The sequence below is a fragment of the Leuciscus leuciscus genome, assembly GCF_965113295.1.
Source record: "Leuciscus leuciscus genome assembly, chromosome: 3".
Classification (NCBI taxonomy): Eukaryota; Metazoa; Chordata; class Actinopteri; order Cypriniformes; family Leuciscidae; genus Leuciscus; species Leuciscus leuciscus.
The window spans coordinates 24980844-24999865 of NC_138727.1; the positions used below are offsets into that span (position 1 = coordinate 24980844).

General features: G+C 35.2%; 1 protein-coding gene and 1 long non-coding RNA gene across 8 annotated transcripts in view; one reads left to right on the forward strand and one right to left on the reverse strand.

Annotated features, from left to right (window-relative positions):
* The window catches only part of sugt1 (SGT1 homolog, MIS12 kinetochore complex assembly cochaperone), a 144223-nt gene that overhangs the window by 114810 nt on the left and 10391 nt on the right, over positions 1-19022 (forward strand). The window lies entirely within an intron of this gene.
* LOC309495668 lies at positions 3507-18005 on the reverse strand. Its single transcript, XR_014204775.1, has 2 exons — positions 17861-18005; positions 3507-3599 (listed from the first exon to the last, which is right to left on the reverse strand). It is a non-coding gene; the product is annotated as an uncharacterized lncRNA (long non-coding RNA).

Below are 19022 nucleotides of genomic sequence, written 5' to 3' on the forward strand. Positions count from 1 at the left end.
CTTTCTTTCTTTCTTTCTTTCTAACTAATCTTTCTTTCTTTCTTTCTCTTTCTTTCTTTCTTTCTCTTACTTTTCTTTCTTTCTTTCTAACTAATCTTTTTTCTTTCTTTCTTTCTTTCTAACTAATCTTTCTTTCTCTTACTTTTCTTTCTTTCTTTCTTTCTTTCTTTCTTTCTTTCTTTCTTTCTTTCTTTCTAACTAATCTTTCTTTCTTTCTTTCTTTTTCTTACTTTTCTTTCTTTCTTTCTAACTAATCTTTTTTCTTTCTTTCTTTCTTTCTTTCTTTCTTTCTTTCTTTCTAACTAATTAATCTTCTTTCTTTCTTTCTTTCTTTCTAATTAATCTTTTTTCTTTCTTTCTTTTTCTTTCTTTCTAACTAATCTTTTTACTTTCTTTCTTTCTAACTTATCTTTCTTTTTTCTTTTTCTTACTTTTCTTTCTTTCTTTCTAACTAATCTTTTCTTTCTTTCTTTCTAACTAATCTTTTTCTTTCTTTCTTTCTTTCTTTCTAACTAATCTTTCTTTCTTTCTTTCTAACTAATCTTTTTACTTTCTTTCTTTCTTTCTTTCTTTCTAACTAATCTTTTTACTTTCTTTCTTTCTTTCTTTCTTTCTAACTAATCTTTTTACTTTCTTTCTTTCTTTCTTTCTTTCTTTCTTTCTTTCTTTCTTTCTTTCTTTCTTTCTTCCCAACTATTATTTCTTTCTAACTAATCTATCAATCTAACTTTAACCTACTTTAAACTTCTAACTTCTTTAAACTTCTTCAAACTCTCTGGTCAGGCTTTCTCAAGCCAACTTAAAGTTTGTCTCAACAAACTTTTTTTTCTAGTTATTATTATTCTTTTTCTGACCGCAAATTTTTGGACCCTAACTCCTCCTAGAGCTTTAACTCTACATACTCCAAACTCGGGTCAGACCTTCAAACTGTTCTGACTTGATGTGCTATATCTTTTCAGACTGGTTTGCGTTACGGTTTTCTTAAAAATGTATATTAAAAATCATAAAAACCCCATTGACTTTCATTGCAGAATGCTCAAATTGAGCCAAGACTACGGTGGCCCATTAGTGCACAACCCAAAAACTCAAATCTAAATTCTCTGAAGCCCTAGACTCAATTAAACTACCATTCAATGTACTTATAAACTTTATCTATCTATCTATCTATCTATCTATCTATCTATCTATCTATCTAATCTATCTTTCTTTCTAACTAATCCATCTTTCTTTCTAACTAATCCATCTTTTGTTCTAACTAATCCATCTTTCTTTTTTAACTAACTAATCTATCTTTGTTTTTTAATTAACTAATCCATCTTTCTTTCTTTTAAACTAACTAATCCATCTTTCTTTCTAACTAATCCATCTTTTGTTCTAACTAATCCATCTTTCTTTTTTAACTAACTAATCTATCTTTCTTTTTTAACTAACTAATCCATCTTTCTTTCTTTTAAACTAACTAATCCATCTTTCTTTCTAACTAATATATCTTTCTTTCTTTCTTTCTATCTAATTTATCTTTCTTTCTAACTAATATATCTTTCTTTCTTTCATTCTAACTAATCTTTCTATCTATCTAATCCATCTTTCTTTCTAACTAATATATCTTTCTTTCTTTCTAACTAAACTATCTTTCTATCTAATTTATCTTTCTTTCTTTCTAACTAATATATCTTTCTTTCTTTCATTCTAACTAATCTTTCTATCTATCTAATCCATCTTTCTTTCTAACTAATCTCTTTCTTTCTTTTTAACTAATCCATCTTTCTTTCTTTCTAACTAATCCATCTTTCTTTCTAACTAACCAATCCATCTTTCTTTCTTTCTAACTAACCAATCCATCTTTCTTTCTTTCTAACTAATCAATATTTCTTTCTTTCTAACTAATCAATCTTTCTTTCTAACTAATCATTGTTCTTTCTTTCTAACTAACCAATCCATCTTTCTTTCTTTCTAACTAATCCATCTTTCTTTCTTTCTTTCTTTCTTTCTAACTAATATATCTTTCTTTCTTTCATTCTAACTAATCTTTCTATCTCTCTAATCCATCTTTCTAACTAATCTCTTTCTTTCTTTTGAACTAATCCATCTTTCTTTCTTTCTAACTAATCCATCTTTCTTTCTAACTAACCAAACCATCTTTCTTTCTAACTAATCAATCTTTCTTTCTTTCTTTCTAACTAATCATCGTTCTTTCTTTCTAACTAACCAATCCACCTTTCTTTCTTTCTAACTAATCCATCTTTCTTTCTTTCCAACTAATCTATCTTTCTTTCTAACTAATCTATCTTTCTTTCTTTCTTTCCTTCTAACTAATCTATCTTTCTTTCTATCTAATCTATCTTTCTTTCTTTCTTTCTTTCTTACTAATCTCTTTCTTTCTTTCTAACTAATCTATTTTCTAACTAATCTATCTTTCTTTCTTTCTTTCCTTCTAACTAATCTATCTTTCTTTCTAACTAATCGTTCTTTCTTTCTTTCTTTCTTTCTTTCTTTTAACTAATCTTTCCTTCTTTCTTTCTAACTAATCCATCTATCTTTCTTTCTTTCCTTCTAACTAATCTTTCTTTCTAACTAATTTATCTTTCTTTCTTTCTTTCTTTCTTTCTTTCTTTCTTTCTTTCCTTCTAACTAATCTTTCTTTCTTTCTTTCTTTCTAACTAATCTCTTTCTTTCTTACTAATCTATATTTCTTTTTTTCTTTCCTTCCTTCTAACTAATCTTTCTTTCTTTCTTTCTTTCTTTCTTTCTAACTAATCTATCTATCTTTCTTTCTTTCCTTCTAACTAATCTATTTTTCTTTCTAACTAATCTATCTTTCGTTCTTTCTAACTAATCTATCTATCTGTCTTTCTTTCTTTCTTTCTTTCTAATTAATCTATCTTTCTTTCTAACTAATCTTTCTTTCTTTCTAACTAATCTATCTTTCTTTCTAACTAATTTATCTTTCTAACTAATCTATCTGTTTTTCTCTTTCTAACTAATCTATCTTTTTTTCTTATAAATCTATCTATCTTTCTTTCTTTCTTTCTAACTAATCTTTCTTTTTTTCTTACAAATCTATCTATCTTTATTTCTTTCTAACTAATTTATCTTTCTTTCTAACTAATCTATCTTTATTTATTTCCAACTAATCTATCTGTCTTTCTTTCTTTCTACTCTTTCTTTCTTTCTTTCTTTCTAATCTTTCTTTCTTTCAAACTAATCTCTTTCTTTCTTACTTAATCTATCTTTCTTTCTTTCCTTCCTTCTAACTAATCTTTCTTTCTTTCTAACTAATCTATGTATCTTTCTTTCTTTCTAACTAATCTATTTATCTTTCTTTCTTTCCTTCTAACTAATCTATCTTTCTTTCTTTCTAACTAATTTATCTTTCTTTCTTTCTAACTAATTTATCTTTCTTTCTAACTAATCTATTTTTCGTTCTTTCTAACTAATCTTTCTTTCTTTCTTTCTTTCTTTCTTTCTTTCTTTCTTTCTTTCTTTCTTTCTTTCCTTCTAACTAATCTATCTTTCTTTCTAACTAATCTTTCTTTCTTTCTAACTAATCTATCTTTCTTTCTTTCTAACTAATCTATCTTTCTTTCTTTCTTGCTAATCTTTCTTTCTTGCTAGTCTATCTTTCTTTCTTACTAATCTATCTTTCTTTCTAACTAATTTACCTTTCTTTCTTTCTAACTAATCTATCCATGTCTTTCTTTCTTTCTTTCTTTCTACTCAATCTTTCTTTCTTTCTTTCTTTCTTTCTAATCTATCTATCTTTCTAACTAACTTATCTATCTTTCTTTCTTTCTAACTAATCTATCTATCTTTCTAACTAACTTATATATCTTTCTTTGTTTCTAACTAATCTATCTATATTTCTAACTTATCTATCTCTTTCTAACTAACTTATCTTTCTTTCTTACTTATCTATCTTTATAACTAACTTGTCTATCTTTCTTTCTTTCTAACTAATCTATCTTTCTAACTAACAAATCTATCTTTCTTTCTTTCTAACTAATCTATCTATCTACATTCCTAACTAACTTATATTTCTTTCTTTCTTTTTTTCTAACTAATCTATCTATCTTTCTAACTTACTTATATATCTTTCTTTTGTTTCTAACTAATCTATCTATTTTTCTAACTAACTTATCTATCTATCTTTCTAACTAACTTATCTTTCTTTCTTAAGCCCCTTTCACACAGAGATTCCGGAAAATACACGGATAAAGTGACCCGGGATTTGACCCGGGTTCGTTTGATTTTGGTCATTCACACTGCCAGTGATTTTCCGGAATCAGAGAGTGCGTTCACACACAACCCGTAAAAATGCCGTAAAGACACGTGACATCGATGTGAATTGTAATCTCAGCAGCGTCTTAAGTTTGCTTATGAGCTGCGATCTCTCTCTCGAGAAACCACGCCTGTGCATTTGTTTCTCTGATTCGATCATAAACTTGCGCATTACGTACCGTTTCACAGCTGGAGAACGAGCCCGGCTTCAGCGTCATCACTACGACACGGCATTATTACGGCTTTTGTTCACACAGCGCGCGTTCCGGGACTGAACACGGCAATGTTACTAGGTCCCGACCCGGCATCGAACCCGGCATAAATCCCGGGTCGAGTTTGCGTTCACACAGAAGGCGCTCTGGCAATTTGCCGGCAATTTCCCGGGTTCAAAGTGCTGTGTGAAAGGGGCTTTACTAATCTATCTATCTTTCTAACTAACTTATATATCTTTCTTTCTAACTAATCTATCTATCTTTCTAACTAACTAATCTATCTTTCTTTCTAACTAATCTATCTATCTTCCTAACTAACTTTTCTTTCTTTCTTTCTTTCTTTCTTTCTTTCTTTCTTTCTTTCTTTTTCTTTCTTTCTTTCTTTCTTTTTCTTTCTCTTTCTTTCTTTCTTTCTAACTAATCTATCTATCCTTCTAACTAACTTTCTTTCTTTCTTTCTAACTAATTTATCTATCTTCCTAACTAACTTATCTTTCTTTCTTTCTAACTAATCTATCTTTCTAACTAACTTATCTATCTATCTTCCTAACTAACTTATCTTTCTTTCTTTCTAACTAATCTATCTATCTTTCTAACTAACTTATCTATCTATCTTTCTAACTAACTTATCTTTTTTTCTTTCTAACTTATCTTTCTAACTAATCTTTCTTTCTTTCTTTCTAACTAATCTTTCTTTCTTTCAAACTAATCTTTTTCTTTCTTTTTTCTCTTTATTTCTTTCTTTCTTTCTTTCAAACTAATCTTTCGTTCTTTCTTTCTTTCTTTCTTTCTTTCTTTCTTTCTTTCTTTCTTTCTCACTAATCATTCTTTCTTTCTAACTAATCTTTCTCACTAATCATTCTTTCTTTCTAACTAATCTTTCTTTCTCACTAATCGTTCTTTCTTTCTACCCAATCTATATTTCTTTTTTATCATTCTTTCTAGCTAATCTTCTCTTTCTAACTAATCTTTCTTTCTTTATTTCTAACTAATATTTCTTTCTTTCTTTCTAAGTAACCTTTTTCTTTCTTTCTTTCTTTCTTGCTTGCTTTCTAACTAACTAAACTTTTCTATTTCTAAATATTTTTTCTTTCTTTCTTTATTTCTAACTAATCTTTCTTTAACTTTAAAGTTCTTTAAACTTCAAACTACTTTAAACTTCTAACTTCTTTAAACTTCTTCAAACTCTCTGGTCCGGCTTTCTCAAGCCAACTTAAAGTTTGTCTCAACAAACTTTTTTTTCTAGTTAGTGGTGCTTTTCAAAGCAACACTATTATTGATCATACTTATTCCACACAAAGTTTGGCGCGTAACTCGCCCCGCACCGTTTGTCTCAGACCATTTGAGGTGTCAAATCGACCGGCTCATTGAGGAGAGGTGTGCTATGACTTTTCTAAGCGAACAGGTGTACGATGTTCGCAGAGCTGACGAAAAAGCGGCCAAAAAAGTCCCATTGACTTAACATTGGGCATTCTAAAAAATTCAAATCCAAACCGACGTTTTCACACACACAGACTCCAAAAGAGCCTGACACCCCTGCGTCTCTCCCTCTCTCTCTCTCCCTCAGAGGATTTATATTATCAAGCAACCAATAATTAATGGTCTAAAATCTTCATTGCCACACCCTAGCAACCACTAAGAGCTCCCTAGCAACCACCCTAAACCAATAAAAAACATTTATTTTTATTTTTAAAGCAATATCACACTCGTAGCCTTGCGATATCGCTCCATGCTTGAACACCCACCCAGAACACCCTAGCAACCACCTGGCAACAGCATCTTGCTAGCAACATGCTAATCATGCTAGCAACATGCTAGAAACATGCTAGCAAACATGCTAATAAAGCTAGCATCATACTAGCGAACATGCTAATCACGTTAGCATCATGCTAGCAACATGTTAATCAAGCTAGCAAAATGCTAATCATGCTAGCATCATGTTACCAACATGGTAATCAAGTCAGCATCATGCTAATCATGTTAGCATTATGTTAGCAAAAAAATGCTAATTAATCTAGTATAATGCTAGTAACATGCTAATCATTTTAACATCTAGCTAAAAACATGCTAGAAAAATGCTAATCATGCTAGCATCTTGTTAAAAGCATGCTAGCAACATGCTAATCATGCTAGCTTCATGCTACCAACATGCTAATCATGCTAACAACATGCAAATCTTGCTAGCTTCATGCTACCAACATGCTAATCATGCTAACAACATGCAAATCTTGCTAGCTTCATGCTACCAACATGCTAATCATGTTAACAACATGCAAATCTTGCTAGCATCATTATAACATGTTAATCATAGTAAATCATGCTGGAATGTGGTATATCATGGTATCACAACATTTTAATTGTGTTAGCATCTGCCCAGTGGTGAAATTTGCCACTGCAAGCACCACTTCACATTTTCTTCAGGAAATGTACATTCTAGTTATTATTAGTGGTGCTTGCTGAAAGCAAGGCATCACTATTGTTATTGCTCATACTTATTATTCTTATTAGTGGTGCTTGCTGAAAGCAAGGCATCACTATTGTTATCCTCCATACTTATTATTATTAGTGGTGCTTGCTGAAAGCAAGGCATCACTATTGTTATTGCTCATACTTATTAGTGGTGCTTGCTGAAAGCAAGGCATCACTATTGTTATCCTCCATACTTATTATTAGTGGTGCTTTTTCAAAGCAACACTAGTGTTATTGTCACTCATACTTATTCTTCTTCTTATTATTATTATTCCGCCACAAGTTTGGCGCGTAACTTGCCCCGCACCGTTTGTCACAGACGCCTGAGTGAGGTGTCAAATCGACCGGCTCATTGAGGAGAGGTGTGCTATGACTTTTCTAAGCGATCGGGTGTACGATGTTCGCACAGCGGGCGAAAAAGCGGCCAAAAAAGTCCCATTGACTTAACATTGGGCATTCTAAAAACATTTGAATCCCAACTGCCGTTTTCACACACACCACTCCAAAGGGCCTGACACCCCTGCGTTTCTCTCCCTCTCTCTCTCCCTCAGAGGATTTATATTATCAAGCAACCAATAAGTAATGGCCTAAAATCTTCATAGCCACACCCTAGCAACCAGTTACAGCACCCTAGCAACCACTCTGAGCTCCCTAGCAACCACCCTAAACCAATAAATAATATAAAAAATTTTTTTTTACATTTTTTAAAGCAATATCACACTCGTAGCCTTGCGATATTGCTCCATGCTTGTGCCTATTCGGCCATAGGCACGAGGCCGCAGGCCGAGTGCCGTACTGAAGGAACTCGTTATTAAAGATTTTAAGAACTCTATAAAAACTCCATAGTAACCATATTTGACAACTACCAACCACCTAGTAACACCATAGCAACTACCAAAAATACCGTAGCAACCACCCTGAACACCCTAGCAACGTCTAGAAATGCTCTAGTAACCACCCAAAACGCCTAGCAACCACCCAGAACACCCTAGCAACTGCCTAGCAACACCATAGCAACCACCTAGAAATGCCCTAGCAACCACCAAGAATACCCTAGCAACTGCCTAGCAACCACCCAGAACACCTTAGCAACTGCCTAGCAGCACCATAGCAACCACCCAGAAATCCCTAGCAACCACCACCTGGCAACAGCATCTTGCTAAAAACATGCTAGCAACATACTAATCATGCTAGCATCATGCTAATCAAGCTAGCAACATGCTAATAATGCTAGCATCATGCTACCAACACGCTAATCAAGCTAGCATCATGCTAGCAAAATGCTATTCAAGCTAGCATTATGCTAACAACATGTTAATCAAGCTAGCATAATGCTAGCAACATGCTAATCATGCTAGCATCATGCTACCAATATGCTAATTAAGCTAGCATCATGTTAGCATCATGCTAGCAAAATGCTATTCAAGCTAGCATTATGCTAGCAACATGCTAATCAAGCTAGCATCATGCTAAAAACATGCTAATCATGTTAGCATCTAGCTAAAAACATGCTAGCAACATGCTAATCATGCTAGCATCAAGCTACCAACATGCTAATCAAGCTAGCATCATGCTAATATCATGCTAATCAAGCTAGCATAATGCTAGAAACATGCTAATCATGTTAGCGTCTAGCTAAAAACATGCTAATCATGCTCGCATCAAGCTACCAACAAGCTAATCAAGCTAGCATCATGCTACCAATATGCTAATTAAGCTGGCATCAATGCTAGCAACATGCTAATCAAGCTAGCATCATGCTAGCAACATGTTAATCAAGCTAGCATCATGCTAGCAAAATGCTATTCAAGCTAGCATAATGCTAGCAACATGCTAATCATGTTAGCATCTGGCTAAAAACATGCTAACAAAATGCTAATCATGCTAACATCTTGTTAAAAGCTTGCTAACAACATGCTAATCATGTTAGCATCATGCTACCAACATGCTAATCATTTTAACAACATGCTAATCATGCTAGCATCATTTTAACAACATGTTAATCATAGTAAATCATGCTGGAATGTGGTAAATCGTAGTAAATCATCTTAGAAACATGGTAAATCGTGGTAAATAATGCTAAAACGTGGTATATCATGGTATCACAACATGTTAATTGTGTTAGCATCTGCCCAGTGGCGAGTTTTGCCACTGCAAGCACCACTTCACATTTTCTTCAGGAAATGTACATTCTAGTTATTCTTATTAGTGGTGCTTTTTCAAAGCAACACTAGTGTTATTGTCACTAAACTTATTATTAGTGGTGCTTTGAAAAGCACCACTATTGTTATCCTCCATACTTATTATTATTCTTATTCTTATTATTCTGGACAAAAGTTTGGCGCGTAACTCGTCCCGCACCGTTTGTCACAGACCCATGAATGAGGTGTCAAATCGACCAGCGTATTGAGGAGAGGTGTGCTATGACTTTTATAAGCGATCGGGGGTACGGTGTTCGCCCCAGGGGCGAAAAAGCGGCCGAAAAATCCCATAGACTTAACATTGCAACGAACTTTGATGACTCGTAGCTCTGAGTGAGGATTTCGCAGAAACGTGTGATTTACATTTACATTTATTCATTTAGCTGACGCTTTAATCCAAAGCGACTTACAATTGCTATATATGTCAGAGGTCGCACGCCTCTGGAGCAACTAGGGGTTAAGTGTCTTGCTCAGGGACACATTGGTGTCTCACAGTGGATTCGAACCCGGGTCTCTCACACCAAAGGCATGTGTCTTATCCATTGCGCCACTACCACCCCTGATTTGCCACATTTGAAGAGGCTGACAGGCTCTGTAAGAACATACCTCACAATGGGGTAAAAGTTGCACCCCTGGGGGGCAGGAGCTGCCCAAAGTTTCCCATTGACTTACTATGGTGTAGGACGGCCCATTTCATGGGCCGTCCTACACCATAGCATGTGTTTTTCCTACTATGGTAAATTACATAAGGTTTTTGTATTGAACGTAGCTCTGGATCACAGTGTCATAGAGACAAGGGGGCGGGCTCATTTTACTCAGACGACCAATCAGTCTCTCAGGATCATTGTGAAGCTATCAAGCCATGCCCTAGCAACCATTTAGAGCACCTTAGCAACAAGTTCCATAGACTTCCATTGAAAGAGATCAAAGGGATATCTCCGGACTGAATTGTCATAGAAACATGAGGGTGGTCTCATTTGACTCGGGGCAGCAAACAGCCAATCATGAATCACCTCAACACTTCCTAGCCCATCCCTAGCAACCATTGTCGAGCACCTTAGCAACCAAAATCCAAAGAGGGATATCTTCCATTCTGAATGTCACAGAGGCATGGGAGTTGGTTTATATCATTCATACTGACAAGCAGCCTTTGGAGTTTCATGACTGCCAGCTGCCAAGCCACTCCCTAGCAACCAAATAGAGTACCCTAGCAACCAAAATCCAGAGAGGGATATCTTCCATTCTGTATGTCACAGAGGCATGGGAGTTGGTTTATATCATTCATACTGACAAGCAGCCTTTGGAGTTTCATGATTGGTAGCTGCCACGCCACTCCCTAGCAACCAAACAGAGTACCCTAGCAACCAAAATCCAGAGAGGGATATCTTCCATTCTGTATGTCACAGAGGCATGGGAGTTGGTTTATATCATTCATACTGACAAGCAGCCTTTGGAGTTTCATGATTGGCAGCTGCCACGCCACTCCCTAGCAACCAAACAGAGTACCCTAGCAACCAAAATCCAAAGAAGGATATCTTCCATTCTGAATGTCACAGAGGCATGGGAGTTGGTTTATATCATTCATAGTGACAAGAAGCCTTTGCAGTTTCATCATTGGCAGTTGTCAAGCAACTCCATAGCAACCAAACAGAGTACCCTAGCAACCAAAATCCAAAGAGGGATATCTTCCATTCTGAATGTCACAGAGGCATGGGAGTTGGTTTATATAATTAATACTGACAAGCAGCCTTTGGAATTTCATGATTGGCAGCTGCTACGCCACTCCCTAGCAACCAAACCGAGTACCCTAGCAACCAAAATCCAAAGAGGGATATCTTCCGTTCTGAATGTCACAGAGGCATGGGAGTTGGTTTATATCATTCATAGTGGCAAGAAGCCTTTGGAGTTTCATCATTGGCAGCTGCCTAGCAACTCCATAGCAACCAAAATCCAAAGAGGCATTTCTTCCATTCTGAATGTCACAGAGGCATGGGAGTTGGTTTATATCATTCATAGTGACAAGAAGCCTTTGGAGTTTCATCATTGGCAGCTGCCTAGCAACTCCATAGCAACCAAACAGAGTACCCTAGCAACCAAAATCCAAAGAGGCATTTCTTCCATTCTGAATGTCACAGAGGCATGGGAGTTGGTTTATATCATTCATACTGACAAGCAGCCTTTGGAGTTTCATGATTGGCAGCTGCCAAGCCACTCCCTAGCAACAAAACAGAGTAGCCTAGCTACCAAAATCCAAAGAGGGATATCTTCCATTCTGAATGTCACAGAGGCATGGGAGTTGGTTTGTATCATTCATACTGACAAGAAGACTTTGCAGTTTCATCATTGGCAGCTGCCAAGCAACTCCATAGCAACCAAACAGAGTACCCTAGCAACCAAAATCAAAAGAGGGATATCTTCCATTCTGAATGTCACCGAGGCATGGGAGTTGGTTTATATCATTCATAGTGACAAGAAGCCTTTGCAGTTTCATCATTGGCAGCTGCCAAGCAACTCCATAGCAACCAAACAGAGTACCCTAGCAACCAAAGTCCAAAGAGGAATATCTTCCATTCTGAATGTCACAGAGGCATGGGAGTTGGTTTATATCATTCATACTGACAAGCAGCCTTTGGAGTTTTATGATTGGCAGCTGCCAAACCACTCCCTAGCAACCAAACAGAGTACCCTAGCAACCGTTTATCAAGACCCATGTCTTTTCATCAGAACATCGTATAGAGATGGGGTTTGGCTCTTTTGTTTCGTTTGGGAAACAGTCTGTAAAATATCACCACGGTTACTGTGTATTCACACCATAGCAACCGTTTAGAGCCACCTAGCAACCATATTGAAACATATAGAAGCCATATTTCAGCTCCACAACATCGTACAAACATGGTTGTTGGCTCGTATGCAATCATGTACAACACCCTAGCAACCGAGTGGTGAGTTTTGCCACTGCAAGCACCACTTCACATTTTCTTCAGGAAATGTACATTCTAGTGTTGTGATTACTATTCACCTAGACAAAACTTCGGCGCGTAACTCGCCCCACACCGTTTGTCACAGACCCCTGAATGAGGTGTCAAATCGACCGGTTTATTGAGAAGAGGTGTGCTATTACTTTTATAAGCGATCGGGTGTACGATGTTCGTCTGGCGGGCAAAAAACTTGCCGAAAAATGTCCCATAGACTTAACATAGGCACAAAATTTGCAAAATCATATCTTTGGCTCAGAAGGTCATAGAGCCTTGGGGTTGGGCTCTTTTGATTCGTCCTATCAAGCAGCCAATAAGTAGTGACATAACAACTTCATAGCCACGCCCTAGCAACCAGTTACAGGCCCCTAGCAACCATTGAACAACATTTACAAGCCATAACTCAGCAACAAAACATTGTACAAACACAGAGATGGGCATTTTTTGACCCAGACCTGCAAATACTCTTTAAATATTACCCATAAACTGTATAAACAAACCTTAGCAACCATTTGGAGTACCCTAGCAACCGTACAAACACATAATTAGGCTATATCTCAGCACAAAAACATCGTATAGACATGGGGATGTGTTTGTTTGTTTTGGTTGGGAAACCAATCTGTAAATATCATCATGGTCACTGTGTAACCACACCTTAGCAACAGTTTAAAGCTACCTAGCAACCATATTGCAACATATAGAAGCCATATTTCAGCTCCACAACATCGTACAGACATGGTTGTTGGCTCGTATGCAATCATGTACAACACCCTAGCAACCGGGTGGCGAGTTTTGCCACTGCAAGCACCACTTCACATTTTCTTCAGGAAATGTACATTCTAGTGTTGTGATTACTATTCACCTAGACAAAACTTTGCCGCGTAACTCGCCCTGCACCATTTCTCGTAGACCCATGAATGAGGTGTCAAATCGACCGGTTTATTTTGGTGAGGTGTGCTATGACTTTTATAAGCGATCGGGTCTACGATGTTCGTCTGGCGGGCGAAAAATAAGCCGAAAAATGTCCCATAGACTTAACATTGGCACAAAATGTGTAAAATCATATCTTTGGCTCAGAAGGTCATAGAGGCTTGGGGTTGGGCTCTTTTGATTCGTCCTATCAAGCAGCCAATAAATAATGACATAAAAACTTCATAGTCATGCCCTAGCAACCAGTTACAGGCCCCTAGCAACCATTGAACAACATTTACAAGCCATATCTCAGCAACAAAACATTGTAAAAACACAGAGTTGGGCATTTTTTGACCCAGACTCCCATACACTCTTTAAATATTACCCCATAAATTGTATAAACAAACCTTAGCAACCATTTGGAGTACCCTAGCAACAGTACAAACACATGAATGGGCTATATCTCATCACCAGAACATTGTATAGACATGGGGGTGTGTTTGTTTGTTTCGGTTGGGAAACCAATCTGTAAATATCATCATGGTAACTGTGTAGCCACACCCTAGCAACCGTTTAGAGCCACCTAGCAACCATATTGCAACATATAGAAGCCATATTTCAGCTCCACAACATCGTACAGACATGGTTGTTGGATCGTATGCAATCATGTACAACACCCTAGCAACCGAGTGGCGAGTTTTGCCACTGCAAGCACCACTTCACATTTTCTTCAGGAAATGTACATTCTAGTTCTTATTATTATTCTGGACAAAGTTTAGCGCGTAACTTGCCCCGCACCGTTTGTCACAGACCCCTGATTGAGGTGTCAAATCGACCGGCTCATTGAGGAGAGGTGTGCTATGACTTTTCTAAGCGATCGGGTGTACGATGTTCGCACAGCGGACGAAAAAGCGGCCAAAAAAGTCCCATTGACTTTACATGGGGAGTTCTAAAAACATTTGAATCCCAACTGCCGTTTTCACACACACCACTCCAAAGGGCCTGACACCCCTGCGTTTCTCTCCCTCTCTCTCTCCCTCAGAGGATTTATATTATCAAGCAGCCAATAAGTAATGGCCTAAAATCTTCATAGCCACACCCTAGCAACCAGTTACAGCACCCTAGCAACCACTAAGAGCTCCCTAGCAACCACCCTAAACCAATAAAAAACATTTTTTTTTTTATTTTTTTTTAAAGCAATATCACACTCGTAGCCTTGCGATATCGCTCCATGCTTGTGTCTATACGGCCCCGTTATTAAAGATTTTAAGAACTCTATAAAAAGGCCTAGCATCCACCCAGAACACCCTAGCAACTGCCTAGCAACACCATAGCAACCACCCAGAACACCCTAGCAACCACCTAGCAAAGCCCTAGCAACCACCAATAATACCCTAGCAACCGCCTAGCAACCACCCAGAACACCTTAGCAACTGCCTAGCAACACCATAGCAACCACCCAGAAAACCCTAGCAACCACCTGGCAACAGCATCTTGCTAAAAACATGCTAGCAACATACTAATCAAGCTAGCATCATGCTAGCATCATGCTAATCAAGCTAGCATCATGCTAGCAACATGCTAATCATGTTAGAATCCAGCTAAAAACATGCTAGCAACATGCTAATCATTCTAGCATCAAGCTACCAACATGCTAATCAAGCTAGCATCATGCTAGCAAAATGCTATTCAAGCAAGCATAATGCTAGCAACATGTTAATCAAGCTAGCATCATGCTAGCAAAATGCTAATCAAGCTAGCAACATGCTAGCAAAATGCTATTCAAGCAAGCATAATGCTAGCAACATGCTAATCAAGCTAGCATCATGTTAGCATCATGTTAATCAAGCTAGCAACATGCTAATAATGCTAGCATTATGCTAGCAACATGCTAATCAAGCTAGCATCATGCTAGCAACATGCTAATCAAGCTAGCATCATGTTAGCAACATGCTAATCAAGCTAGCATAATGCTAGCAACATGCTAATCATGTTAGAATCTAGCTAAAAACATGCTAGCAACATGCTAATCATGTTAGCATCAAGCTACCAACATGCTAATCAAGCTAGCATCATGCTAACATAATGTTAATCAAGCTAGCATCATGTTAGCAACATGCTAATCATGTTAGCATCATGCTACCAATATGTTAATTAAGCTAGCATCATGCTAGCAAAATGCTATTCAAGTTAGCATCATGCTAACAACATGTTATCTAACAACATATATCTCAGCACCAGAACATCATATAGACATGGGGGTGTGCTTGTTTGTTTCGGTTGGGAAACCAGTCTGTAAATATCATCATGGTAACTGTGTAACCACACCTTAGCAACCGTTTAAAGCTACCTAGCAACCATATTGCAACATATAGAAGCCATATTTCAGCTCCACAACATCGTACAGACATGGTTGTTGGCTCGTATGCAATCATGTACAACACCGTAGCAACCGAGTGGCGAATTTTGCCACTGCAAGCACCACTTCACATTTTCTTCAGGAAATGTACATTCTAGTGTTGTGATTACTATTCACCTAGACAAAACTTTGGCGCATAACTCGCCCCACACCGTTTGTCACAGACCCCTGAATGAGGTGTCAAATCGACCGGTTTATTGAGGAGAGGTGTGCTATGACTTTTATAAGCGATCGGGTGTACGATGTTCGTCTGGTGGGCGAAAAATTAGCCGAAAAATGTCCCATAGACTTAACATAGGCACAAAATTTGCTAAATCATATCTTTGGCTCAGAAGGTCATAGAGGCTTGGGGTTGGGCTCTTTTGATTCATCCTATCAAGCAGCCAATAAGCAGTGACATAACTTCATGGCCACGCCCTAGCAACCAGTTACAGGCCCCTAGCAACCACTGAACAACATTTACAAGCCATATCTCAGCATCAAATCATTGTAAAAACACAGAGTTGGGCATTTTTTGACCCAGACCTGCAAATACTCTTTAAATATTACTCCATAAACTGTATAAACAAACCTTGTTTGTTTGCTTGTTTGTTTCGGTTGGGAAACCACGGTTGGGTTAACTGTGTAACCACACCTTAGCAACCGTTTAAAGCTACCTAGCAACCATATTGCAACAAATAGAAGCCATAGTTCAGCTCCACAACATCGTACAGACATGGTTGTTGGCTCGTATGCAATCATGTACAACACCGTAGCGAATTTTGCCACTGCAAGCACCACTTCACATTTTCTTCAGGAAATGTACATTCTAGTTATTCTTCTTCTTCTTCTGAGCCAAATTTTAGACTGTATCTCCTCCTAGACCGTTAAAGCTACGACCACCAAACTCGGGTCAGGCCTTTAGACTGTTCTGACTTAGTGTGCTATATCTTTTCAGACTGATTATGGTTTTCTTAAAAATTAATATTAAAAATCATAAAAATCCCATAGACTTACATTGCAGAATGCTCAAATTGAGCCAAGACTACGGTGGCCCGTTAGTGTACAAGCCAAACACTCAAATCTAAATTCTCTGAAGCCCTAGACTCAATTAAACTACCATTCAATGTACTTATAAACGTCTATCTATCTATCTATCTATCTATCTATCTATCTAATCTTTCTTTTTTTCTAGCTAATATATCTTTCTTTATAACTAACTTATCTATCTTTCTTTTTCTAACTAATCTATCTATCTTTCTAACTAAATTATCTATCTTTCTAACTAATCTATCTTTCTAACTAAATTATCTATCTTTCTTTCTAACTAATCTATCTATATTTCTTTCTTTCTTACTAATCTATCTCATCTTTCTTTCTTTCTTTCTAGCTAATCTATCTTTCTATATAACTAACTTATCTATCTATCTTTCTAACTAACTTATCTATCTTTCTTTTTTCTAACTAATCTATCAATCTTTCTAACTAAATTATCTATCTTTCTTTCTAACTAATCTATCTTTCTAACTAAATTATCTATCTTTCTTTCTAACTAATCTATCTATCTTTCTGACTAACTTTTCTATATTTCTTTCTTTATTACTAATCTATCTATCTATCCAACTAATCTATCTATCTTTCTAACTAACTTATCTTTCTTTCTTAATAATCTATCTCTTTCTAACTAACTTATCTATCTTTCTTTCTTTCTTACTAATCTATCTATCTTTCTAACTAACTTATCTGTCTTTCTTTTTTCTAACTTATCTATCTTTCTAACTAACTTATCTATCTTAATAATCTATCTATCTTTCTAACTAACTAACTAACTAACTAACTAACTAACTAACTAACTTATCTATCTTTCTTTCTTTCTTACTAATCTATCTATCTTTCTAACTAACTTATCTATCTTTCTTTTTTCTAACTAATCTCTCTATCTTTCTAACTAAATTATATATATTTCTTTCTAACTAATCTATCTTTCTAACTAAATTATCTTTCTTTCTTTCTAACTAATATATCTATCTTTCTAACTAACTTATCTATATTTCTTTCTTTCTTACTTTATCTATCTATCTATCTATCTATCCAACTAATCTATCTATCTTTCTAACTAACTTATCTTTCTTTCTTAATAATCTATCTATCTTTCTAACTAACTTATCTATCTTTCTTTCTTACTTATCTATCTTTCTTTCTTACTAATCTATCTATCTATCTTTCTAACTAACTTATCTATCTATCTTTCTTTCTTTCTAACTAATCAATCTTTCTTTCTTTCTTTCTTTCTTTCTAACTAATCTATCTTTATTTATTTATTTCTAACTACTCAATCTTTCTTTCTCTCTCCATTTCTTTCTTCATTTCTAACTAATCCATCTTTCTTTCTTTCTCTCTTTCTTTCTTTCTAACTAATCTATCTATCTTTCTTTCTTTATAATTAATATTTTTTTCTTTCTAACTAATCTTTCTTTCTAACTAATCTTTCTTTCTTACTCTTTCTTGCTTTTTTCTCTTTCTTTCTAACTAATCTTTCTTTCTTTCTTTCTAATCAATCTTTCTTTCTTTCTAAATAATCCATCTGTCTTTCTAACTTTATCTATCTTTCTTTCTTTTCTTCTTTCTCTTTCTTTCTCTTTCTTTCTATCTATCTTTCTTTCTTTCTCTCTCTTTCTTTCTTTCTTTCTAACTAATCTATCTATCTTTCTTTCTTTTTTCTTTTTAACTAATCTATCTTTCTTTCTAACTAATCTTTCTTTCTTACTATATTGCTTATTTCTATCTTTCTTTCTAACTAATGTCTCTTTCTTTCTTTCTATCTTTCTAACTAATCTTTCTTTCTAACTAATCTTTCTATCTTTCTTTCTTTCTTTCTTTCTTTCTTTCTTTCTTTCTAACTTTATCTATCTATATATCTATCTATCTATCTATCTTCAAACCTTATCTATCCATCTATCTTCAAACCTCTATCTATCTATCTATCTAACTTATCTATCTATCTATCTATCTTTCTTTCTTTCTTATGAATCTATCTGTCTTTCTAACTAACTTATCTATCTTTCTTTCTTTCTTACTAATCTATCTTTCTAACTAACTTATCTATCTTTCTTTCTTTCTTAACTAATCTATCTATCTTTCTAACTAACTTATCTGTCTTTCTTTCTTTTTTACTAATCTATCTTTCTTTATAACTAACTTATCTATCTTTCTTTTTCTAACTTATCTATCTTTCTAACTAAATTATCTATCTTTCTTTATAACTAATCTATCTTTCTAACTAAATTATCTATCTTTCTTTCTAACTAATCTATCTATCTTTCTAACTAACTTATCTATATTTCTTTCTTTATTACTAATCTATCTATCTTTCTAACTAACCTATCTATCTATCTCATCTCTCTTTCTTTCTAGCTAATCTATCTTTCTATATAACTAACTTATCTATATATCTTTCTAACTTATCTATCTTTCTTTTTTCTAACTAATCTATCTATCTTTCTAACTAAATTATCTATCTTTCTTTCTAACTAATCTATCTTTCTAACTAAATTATCTATCTTTCTTTCTTTCTAAC